The sequence below is a fragment of the Coffea arabica genome, chromosome 6c (genome assembly GCF_036785885.1).
Source record: "Coffea arabica cultivar ET-39 chromosome 6c, Coffea Arabica ET-39 HiFi, whole genome shotgun sequence".
Classification (NCBI taxonomy): Eukaryota; Viridiplantae; Streptophyta; class Magnoliopsida; order Gentianales; family Rubiaceae; genus Coffea; species Coffea arabica.
This window is the reverse complement of record NC_092320.1, coordinates 33,250,439-33,259,101: the sequence shown is the minus strand read 5'-3', so window position 1 is coordinate 33,259,101 and position 8,663 is coordinate 33,250,439. Positions and strand designations below refer to the sequence as shown.

Below are 8,663 nucleotides of genomic sequence, written 5' to 3'. Positions count from 1 at the left end.
CGAGGTGGGTAAGCTAGAGGGAATGCTCTTATCCTTTCGGACGTCCGGTAGTGGAGTTCTTCATGCGTCCGAAATTGAACATTGATTATCGGACGTCCGATCCAAGTTTTATGAGCGTCCGACAGCTTTCAGTGCTCATTTGTCTCTATCAACTTGTAATTAATGTTTGAGCCTGATTTACAATGATGCTGAAAAGATCTTTGATCCATTTGTTTTATAAACATCAAAAGCAAGGGACAATGATTAACAATCTCCCCCTTTTTTATGATGACAAAACAATGGATAGAAGAGAGAGAAAAAATTAAATTAAAAAGAAACTCCCCCTCACTTGATGCATCCAAACGATTTGTAAGTATTTTACTCCCCCTCAGAATAACTCCCTCTCACGCATTTACCAGATTACACTCCCTGACCTCTTAAATCCATTCTCTCCCTTTTTTGTCATCATTAATTGATATAGCAACCAATAGCATCAGTTCAGTTAATGTAAGCCAGTTAATCCAGAAATCATATATGGAGGATTTACCAATAATACCCAGCATCATTGCAAACAGAACAGCAGAAATACAGTTGACAGGCACAACAATGCAGCAAGCATAGATATACCAACCATTCAGCAATCATAGATCCAGAAGCAAACAGAGTTTACCAAATACAGATTATCCACAAAAGTAACTAGAAATGATCAAAATAGGAAAGGTTAACCAAATAACAAACCAACAAAGATAATCAAATAGCAGAATTCTGAGTACAGAGTACTTGAAATGTTCAAATGCAAAAGATGCTAATTTCCACTATGAAGTGCTATCTTAAAGATGAAGTGCAAATTCCTAAGGGTGCCTAGATAGTGATCTTGGACAATCCAGGCCATCTCCTAGTTAGGCGAAATTGAGCAGGATCCACTTCTTCTTCTTCAGTCTCTTCATCATCATTACTGTCTTCAGTTGCTGGAGCTTTTCCCTTATCCTTTGGCTGAGAACTGGAAGCATGAACTTCTGGATTGGATTCAGTATGTGGAGTGTGTTCAGTTGGCTCAATCCTTGGCTCAGTTGGCTCATTTTCTTGAGGGATAGGGAGCACAAACAAGTTCCTTTTGGTAGTGAAGGAGGGTTGTTGCTCAGGTGACATGGTCTTCATCAGACCATCTTCAAGAAGAAGAATATGTTGTCGGAGGTCCTCAAGTAGGGAGATGACCTCAGAGTTAGATGAAGAGGGCCTAGTGGATGACTTTCGAGGATGACTAGTAAAGGGTGAGACAAACATGAACTAATCTCGAGGAGTTCTAGGGGTGACAGGAGTTTCATGACAACTCTTAGTCCTATTTTTCGAAACAGTTTTCTTGTAACACCAATTGCCCTAAAAAAATTTCAAATTTTTCCTTTCAAAATAAGTCTTGGAGAAAATAGTTGAGGAACTTTCATTTGGCGATTTGCCAGTGAAGGGAATTTTAAAACGAGCAAAGATTGGGGTCAGAAATCTTCCATAGAAAAGTTTCCTATGGCTATCAGTGCTGATTTTGAGTAAGAATTTGCACATAATAAAGCCAAAATCAATTCAAATTTTTTCAAGAAAGCAATAAAACAGGTAAAGCTCCATTTTATTGGCATCAGTCCTATGACCATCAGTAGGAACCAACAGATTTGATATTATAGAAAAGATGATCAAATTTTGGGGACTGAGATCCCCCAATCTTGCCTCAATAGGAGTGTTAAAATGTGTTTGAAAATAAGTCATCAGTTTTGCAACATGAAAATGATGACAGGCAGAAGGAAATTCCTCATATGAGAAAAAAGTTTACAATTTTTCCTTTAAAATCATCTTCAATTTTGGTTTTCAGAACAGTGTTGACAATGTCAGGATTTAATTCTATATCAACAAAATTTACTCGTGAGACTAGATCAGTATGGGATCTATCCTTCCTAAGATTGGCAAAGAATTGATGAAGCATGTCAGGGTAATAAGTGTTGCGAATGGTCAAAATGTGAGTCTATTTTTGGAATTCAAAGAGTTTAAGGATAGATTCAAGGTCAAGCTTACGGAATTCATGAGGGACAATTGTCCGTTGGGTGATGAATCCCTTCTGAGAAACCCATTCGAACCTATCCCAGGCATCATCATCAATGAATTTTGGCAATGGGGTAGGTTCCTCTTCAATTTGAACCTCAGATTGCACATTGGCAGTGCGTTTCCTCTTTCCACTGTGTTGAGCAGTTTGTACATCAGTCTGTCCACCAGCCCTTGTTCTTGGTGACTTTCTAGTGGAAGATTCAGTGGTTTGTTTTTCCCTTTTTACCACGAGTTTTAGTCCCCTTTTTTGGAGATTTAGTGGTGGAAGGCTCAATAGTTGGCTCTTCATTATCACTTACATGAGGCAATTCAGTAGGTTCTTCCTCAGTTTGTTCAGCAGAAGTCTCAGTGGGTTGCCTATCCTCAGTTTGAGCAGATTGATTCTTTTGGGCAGAACCTTTCTCTTTTCCACTTCGTTTTTTTGTCGCCTTTTTTGGAGATTTAGTGGTAGAGGGCTCAATAATTTCAGTATCTTCATCCCTCAACCTGAACCTGGTGGTGCGTCCGGTACTTACAGATCCTCCTCTCAATCTCACCATGATGAAATGTAGGATGATATTGGTGCAGAGTATGATGTGAGTGTGTATGTGATGATCTTAGAGTGCGAATGGACTACAATAAATGTTTGAATCGTCCACAGAGGGTGAATTTTGGGTCACTAGGGTTTCAAATGAGAATTTGGGATTTTTGGGTTGGTTGGCAGTTAAAGGATGTTATGAAAGCTAATGGGCACGCAAAAGGGATGTGATGATGTTGGGCAAATCAATTTTCTTGGAACTTGTTCTTAAGAGAGATGAATTTTGAATTTTGAATGTGACAGGATATGAAGGGTTGTGTCCGACAAAGCAGTTGAGAGTGAAATAAATGAAGGAGAGACTTCTTTATAATACTCTTTTTTTGAGTGTCCGACGACCGAATGAAGAGAAGCGTCCGACACAGCTGTCCAAACCAAAAATTTTCTGGAAAAATGATCAAGAACACTGTCGGACGTCCGTTCAGATGCATCGAACGTCCAATAAAGTGTGACCAGAGAATTTTTAGAGAATTTTTTCCAAAACACCCAATTTTGTTCTCAGAAACATAAATTGATCCAGCAGTAAGTGTCGTGCCCCATTTTTTAAAATAACATGTTTTAAGAAAATGAGATTTTTTTGATTTAATTTTGAGTGAAAATGTGTGAGTTAAATAATTTGTAAAGAATAAATAAAGAAAATGAGCCTAATAATGGGGTTTAATGAGTGCTACGATTTTGGTCCAAATTATAGTTTAAAAACGATTTTGAATAAAAACCAGAATCACCACTTGGTATCGAATTAAGGTGTACTAAGTCACCTAAAATGAATTTTAAATGAAAAAGTAAGGAAAACCCTTTTTAAACGACTCCAAATCTACGAAAATCAGAGAACAGTGTTCGGGAGTCACATTTGAAGAAAGGGAAGGCAAGGATAAAATCCAAGACACCCTTTCAATCTAACCAAAGCTCGTTGCGTGATTTAGTCAAAGATTTTCTTATTTTAACTTAAGAATTTATCACATTTGGATGTCACTATATGAATGCAAAACCTAAACCTAGGAGGGTATCGGGGGGGTCGGAATATCTTTTCAAAGTTTAATTGGCGCAAATTACATTAATTGTGTTGACCAAGAGTGACTCTTCGAAGAGATCACGAATATGCAAAAATTTGAGACTCTAAGAAAAGAAAAGAAAATAATAATAATATACAAATATACATGGCATAAAGGAATGCATCATATCGGGTACGGGGGACTATGATTCGTGACTAGATTTTTCCTTTAATAGAGGGAATACGAGCGTGCTAAGGTTAGAGAGCCAAACTCGTCCATATCCCATATTTGAGGGTTTTTTCCTATCGAATCATGCAAATGTACTAACCTACTTCTAATTCTTAAATGGGAATGCAAGTCTAATGTAATATTTTCATACAAAGGGGTAAGGGACATACATATACAGAGAAATACGGAATAGGGGATATAAATAGAAGGGAATATGGGATAAAGGATGTACATATATATATAAGTGTCATGCATTATGGTAAAAACCCTAAAAAGTGAAAAACATGCATGGGATGAAGTAACCTTATCACACAATCATGATCTAACGAGTGAAGGGCTCCAAAGGGTCTAGCGTTGGACTAACCCATGTCTATGAGTCCTCACTAGTATTGGACTAGTGAAAAATCGGAAAAGGGAACCACGACTAGCGTTGGACTAGTGTGATGACATCATACATTAATTATAACTAACTAATCATGTAAAACATAATAAAAGCATGTAAACATATAATATCACATAAACACATAACACATGATCATGATATCTAGATGCAAGACCCTAAGAAAGCAGATAACACGTAATACATAAGCATGCAAAACACACAAGCAATTAAAGCGAATAAAATTCTAACTATTACATTTGAGACCCTAACTACAATCTAAGGGGGGAAATGAAATGAAATAAACCTAACTATTACATATTCTATCTAAATACAGGTCTTGAACCCCCTAACTATTACAACTTGACATTTAAATGCCTTTCAAATGATCAAAATTGAACTAAAATAAATATACAAAATTAAAACAAATAAAGCGAATAAATAAATAACTGAAATGAAAACATTCAAAAGGTATGCAATTAAGCACATAAAGTCACATAGGGGTACATAGGGTCAAGTAAAAATCAAAATAGAGGATAGAGTGTACCTCCCTTGGATTGGTGCCATAATGAAATGAAAATATTTCTTTATCCTTCAAAAACAAAGAAAAGGTCAAGGTTTGAGGACTCGAAAATTTGTCTTATTTTTAATCGTTTAATTTTATTTTCTTTCATGTATTTTCGTACTATACTTTATTATATTGAATTTCCATAGATTTTTATAAGCAAGTCTATATTTTTAATTATTTTTCCAGTATAAGATAGTTCATGATACGTTTGGCGTGTAGTAAGGACGTGGGACCCGCTAGTGCGATAAATTTTCGATAAATAAGTGAAACGTATACAAGGGGATATTACTGTACAAGGTGTTAGGAGATAATTAGAGGTTAGTTAGATAGATTACCATTGAGAGACAAGAGGATAAGTGTGACGCCCCCACTTCTCCCTAAGGCGCACCAAAGGGTATCCGCGGAACGCCTGCCTAGCTCTCGCTAGGACTCAAGCAATAAACGTTCAACCTTAAAGCGATACTAGATACCAAAATCAAATTAGTACGAATACATATAGTGCGGAAACGTTCATGCTTAACAATATCCATCCATTACCCAACCTGTCAGCATATGGCTCTGATGCCAACTGTGACAGTTTTCATGGTTACATCACAAGGTACCTATCAGCTTGCCACCCGCACGTCGTGCGTTCATAATACAACTTAAATTTCAAAATATACATCACAGATATCCGAATGATACATTAAACTTCCAAAGTACAATCATAAAGGGGTCAAGCCAAAATACACCTGAAACCCTAAAACAAAATATATCCAAAAGGAGATTTCTCCGCGTTAACTCCATTTCCAGTCCTGTTAAGGAAAACAAATCTACAGGGTGAGCAAAACGCTCGTGAGGCCAAGGACACACATGCAAGCACATTGTTCAAATAGCAATCTCAACTTTATTAAATAAAACCGTGATATTTCAATAAAGTACCATTTGAGCAGGAAAAATAATCAGAAACAATTCAAGGATATAGTAGCTCTCAGGAGCTAAGTTCCACTCGCTCTGCCGATGTCATTCGTATACCTTCCCGCATTGACCCTCCTGTCAACCGGATCGGTATTTCCATTTCCGTAGATCACCACTTACTTCCCTCCGTCCACCGTACACCCCAAGGGCCCACAAGTCTGTTATAAGGCGATACTCTACGAGTATGCCAAGCAGGACCTCTTATTAGGTCGAGCTTATAATCTCATGGTTCGCCCAAGTTCCCGACCAAGCCCATTGCCGGCTCGAGTTCAAGGTCGGCCTATGAGTTTGGGCGTCCCCCATTCATTTGGAAGTCGAGGAGGTTCACTCCAACGACATATGTAACCATTACATAGCATTGCATTTCATTCATTCATTCAATACATTTCATTCATTGATTCAATACATTTCATTCATTCATTTGAAATCAGAACGGATGCGATAAAGTACACACCCGCCCTTATTTTTAAAATCTCTAATAATTACCACAATTAAGCAAGTATCAAAGATTCACACACTTGACACTCACCGAGCAATTTAATAAAGATTATTCGCTGGAGTTCAAGTGTCCATGGTGAGATCCTCTTGAAGGTCTCCTTGTATGCCTGGCAGTTAATGGTGGATAATTACTCAAGTATCTCAATTATCAAGTAAGATTGTACATTAGTACGATCTAAGGAATATTTCACAAAAATGAACCTCAATTACTCGTAAATCGAGGTTCAACTTGCGTTTTATGAAGTATAATATTAGTTGAGTTTTTATCATGAAAATCGTGGGCAAAACGTTTAGATAATATCAAAAGTGTAAAGAGTTCTTGAAAAACTCTATTTCTTTGAAATTGGAAAATTTTCAGCTTTATCATGAATCTTTGAAAAATCGTAACTCACTCGGTACAAGTCGAAAATTAGAAAACTTTATACCGTTGGAAACCTCTTAGAAAGTACTATAAGTTCCTAGAAGACACTTTTCCATGAATCGAAGTGGAAAGTGCTCAAAAATGGGCTTGAAGGTGCAGACTTGGTTTCAAGGCAGCATTAAGTTGGATTTCGGCCAACTTTGAAAATTCGGCACGATTTACACGTTGCAAACCGGCCTCTGAAATTTGTAACCCAATTAGAGTTGCAAGTGAGGTGTATAGCAAAGCAAGCGGATCAAGAATCGGAGTTTTGAGTACCGAGATACGGTAGCTCAAAGTTGGGGAAAATTCAAGACTGGAGAAGAATTTTCCAGATTTGAACCTCCAACTCTAGAAATTTAATTAGGTATCGAAACGAACTTGGATTGATACCAAAATTGGTAGTATTTCAATACTATATGGAAGGTATCTCTCTGTCAAAATTCAGGGAAAAATACCCTCGGGAAGGTAGTTAACTAATCATCCAAAGTTTCAGAAAATTTCTAAGGCAATCTGCCTTTTGACTTTCATTTCCCAAATTCAAATCGTTTAACCAAGAAAACTATCCAACCATGGTTCATTTGTGAAATAAAGGTCTAAGATACAACCATGATACCTTTGGTAATGGTTTAGCATCGAAATTTCAATTAATAAGATCACTCACGGTTTTTGTCCAAAACCAGTCCAAATGTTACGTTTTTCCAAAACAGGGCAGTCTTCTTATTTTGGTCACAACGCATTCAATTTAACTCGGAATTGAGCATGGTTTATGGCGTTGGAAAATACATTCATAGTACTAAAAGTTCACAGAAGAAATCGTTTCAAAATTTGGCAAGCAACCAGCTCGAAATTGAGCCTCAAGTTGCTGCCTCTACAGACCATTCCAGCAGTTCCGAGAAACAGGACAGTGGTCTTAAAACGCTTGGTTCGGCTCACTCACAAGGAATCAGAACGTGAATTTTATCTCAAATTAAAGCCTGGGATGTCTAGTTTCAAACGCCACCGACGGAACATGATTTCGACATCCGAGGACAGAGTTATAGTCAAAACACCACCGCTGGTCTGAGCCATACGTGAACAGTTTCCAGATTTGCTAGTTTCCCCAAAAAAATTCATTTGCCCAACCAAACCTTATTATTTTTCAATGAAATTTTTCACACATCTAATATAACATATAAACATCAGGTTCATGCCAATAATTCACCAAAAATTGGCCTTATAGTGGCCGAACAAGACAGGGGTATTTTTGGAAATTTTTGCTTCTTGCACCCAATGAAGTTTCTATCAATTACCCACCACTAATCCATCATTTTAACCACTAAACCAACAATATAACCACCATCAATCATCAAATCAGCAACAACCCAAGTGTGGGAATCCATAGAGCCCACTTTTCAATTTTTCCAACAATATCAAGATACCCATACACATGCAATAGCTTAAGGATGCATTTCTACCATCATAAACCAAGCTTAAGGTGTAGGATGAGGTTATACCTCCTTGTTGCTCCAAACCAGAAATTTCGGTCCTCAAGATGCTCCAAGAAACCGTGAAAATCTCCTCCTTTTGCTAGCTAGATGAACTCTCCAAGCAACAAGCTAAGTGTAGTTCAAATTTGGTGTGAATCTATGAAGGTTTTGTGCAAGAATTGAAGATGAAAATGGCAACTTTGTGTTGTGTTTTTGCTGCAGAGAATTCGGCCAAGAGAGAGACTAAGAGAGAGAGTGTTTGGTCCAAATTTAGCTTCTTAAGGAAGACACAAGGTGTGGTGCAAAATCCTCCCCAAAGTCAACTCTCACTAGGGTGCGTTTGGTGCGATTACGGCTCGATTTCTCTCGCATTTGTTTCACTAGTGCACTAAACCTCTAATGCACTTATATTCATGTAAATATTATTCACTCTTAATTGTCCCGAAATAAGGGTCTAAAGTCCCTCAAACAAAATCGCGTGTGTGAAAACGCGTACCGTCAATTTTAACGTTATAACGCGAAACTGCCGAG

General features: G+C 37.5%; 1 long non-coding RNA gene across 1 annotated transcript; it reads right to left on the bottom strand.

Moving 5' to 3' along the window:
* Positions 1 to 5,275: 5,275 nt before the first annotated feature.
* LOC140008047 (uncharacterized) lies at positions 5,276 to 8,362 on the bottom strand. Its single transcript, XR_011815462.1, has 3 exons — positions 8,160 to 8,362; positions 6,295 to 6,370; positions 5,276 to 5,602 (listed from the first exon to the last, which is right to left on the bottom strand). It is a non-coding gene; the product is annotated as an uncharacterized lncRNA (long non-coding RNA).
* Between the last annotated feature and the right edge of the window lie 301 nt (positions 8,363 to 8,663).